Here is a 2,698-nt window from a genome sequence, read left to right as displayed (position 1 = left end):
GGCCACATCGGCCGGCTGTATTTTCTCCTTTCATCAATTAAATTCAGTATCTCTCCTGTTACCGAAGGATTTCTACTAGCCCTCGTCTTTTTACCTACTTGATCCTCTGCTGCCGTCACTATTTCATCTTTCAAAGCTACCCATTCTTCTTCTACTGTACTTCTTTCCCCCATTCATGTCAATCTTTCCCTAACGTTCTCTATGAAATTCTCTACAACCTCTGGTTCTCTCAGTTTATCCAGGTTCCATCTCCTTAAATTCCCACCTTTTTGCAGTTTTAACCTACAGTTCATAACCTATAGTTTGTGGTCAGAGTCCACATCTGCCCCTAGAAATGTCTTACAATTTAAAATCTGGTTCCTAAATCTCTGTCATACCATTATATAATCTGTCTTAAACCTGTCAGTATCTGTAGGCTTCTTCCATGTAAACAACATTCTATTATGATTCTTGAACCAAGTGTTACCTATAATTAAGTTATGCTCTGTGCAAAATTCTACCAGGCGGCTTCCTCTTACATTTCTTACCCCCATTGCATATTCACCTACTACGTTTCCTTCTCTTCCTTTTCTTACGACTATGTACAGAAAATGGCTGAAATTTTGCGATATAATCCTAATAACCAGGTATCGACAACTTTGAAAATCTTCTTGTTGTCTTTATTCGTTTTCAAAATACAGTGGTTCGGAGTGACCCTATTTCTATACGTAAAATCCGGTATGAGACGAAATCTAAATGATATGTAAGAGCATCAAATTCCTCAAATTTTAAGGACATTTATCTAGATGAGCCATCTCTTCGTTTTTCAAAAATATTCATCCGTTATCAAGAAACACCACAAAAATTAGTTTTTTGGGTACCAAAACCCTACCGCGATTCCGAAACGGCTGTGCACGTGATATGGCTGTAATTTTTACGATGCGTTCCTAAGATCCCAACCTCGAACAACCTCGAAAATTTTGATCATACCTTTATCCGTTTCTGAGATGCAGAGATTCAAATTTACCGTACACGTACACTTAAGATACGAGTGTGAAATCTGGTGTGAGGCGAAAACGTAGTTTATTAAGTGGCACAGCATGGAGAAATATGCTGATAAGTGTCTCCATTATCATATGAGTACTTCATGTTGTAGTACTGAAGCATATCCAAATTTTTTCACATAAAATCAGATCTGAGGTGTAAGATTAGTTTTGTTTTATTTCATTTTTGCGTAAGTAATCAAAATTTTACGGAACAATACACTTCTTTTCATATAAGTTACATGCCCTGCTGCAGCAGGAAACCACCAACAAATGCCCCTGTCGGAGCATATAAAATGCGAATACGTTCCTGTATATTTAAAAGGCACTGACTGAAAAGTGGGGTACCAACTGTTTAAGTTTACCTTCCTCGGCAACTTCAAAAATTTTCCCAAAAATTTCGGCATGCGAACATATTCGCCCTTTTTTATGTTGAAAGAGAAGAAGACAGTGGGAATGGCAAAGAGATGGAAAAGTAATAAATACTTTAAGATAGTAGACAGTGCTTGTATTATAGAAAGAGAGGAGGAGATGACTGCATTGTGAGAAAAAGAGACGGACCCAGTGCTACTGGAACATAGTTGACGGTGACTGAACAGTGTTAGGAAAAGAGGGAAAGAGGCAGTACCAAAGGGAGAGGAATAAAGAGAAGGAGAAAGTGGAAGTGCGCGAGAGCCGGTGATAATGAGACACTGAGTATACGACTATGGCAATGGGGAAGAGAGAGAAGCTGACCGCGAGAAGAGATAACAGCAATAGGAAGGAAGGAATGAGGTATTAGCATTAAGAGAAAGCAAGAGGGAGAAACTGACAGTGAGAGGAGACTGTAGTAGTAGGACAGGACGAAAGGGACGGTGGCTTTGGCACAGGACAAGACAGGCACAAAGAGTTAATGACAGTGAGTTGGGCTGATTGAGTGAGTGAGTAAGGGCAACTGGGAGTGGATGGGTATGAGAGACTTACAGAGATGAACATCCACGATGTGAGAGAGTTACAGTGAGGGGGCGCTCGTGGGAGTTTGAGGTGATTTGCATGTTTAAAAAAGATCGAATATGTTCACGTACCAAAATTTTTGGGAGCATTTTTAAAGGTAAGGTTGAATGAGACAGCTAGTACCCCACTTTTCGGCCAGAGTATTTTAAACAAATAGGTAAACATTTGAATTTTTGTTATCCGATAGGAATATTTTCAGATTGTTTCAAAATATTAATCCTTAAGAAACAAAGAATTTTCGATTATGGTAATTTTAATGTAATTTTGTAACAGGTTATGAATATGACTTGTTTGGTCTGGTTTACAAGGTTGTAAATATCTGGCGCTGTTGCGCCTCGTGCAGCCTCGTGCTCATTTTGCAGCCAGCCGTTCTTCTGAGGCAGGCTGTCTCGTGGAGAGTTGGTGATGCGTCTGGGTAGCGTGGGGACTGATGCTCGAGTTGTGAGATGGTATGGACATCTCGGAAGGATGGAGGAACAACGATGGCACGCAGTCTTTGCTCCACTCAACTCCGTCAGGTAGAAGGAGCCGAGGGGGACTGAGGGCGAACCGGAGGGAATCTGCTGTAGCCATATCCACAGAAAGTAGAGATCTGTTGCAAGAAGAGTGGCAGGATCTAAGTTTGTGGCAGACAGCTGCCGGTAAGTGGAAACGTCTGCCAAAGCAAGTAAAGCAACTCCATG

This window comes from Schistocerca americana, chromosome 8 (genome assembly GCF_021461395.2).
Source record: "Schistocerca americana isolate TAMUIC-IGC-003095 chromosome 8, iqSchAmer2.1, whole genome shotgun sequence".
Taxonomy (NCBI): Eukaryota; Metazoa; Arthropoda; class Insecta; order Orthoptera; family Acrididae; genus Schistocerca; species Schistocerca americana.
The sequence above is the reverse complement of the archived record's forward strand: the minus strand, read 5'-3'. Positions refer to the sequence as shown.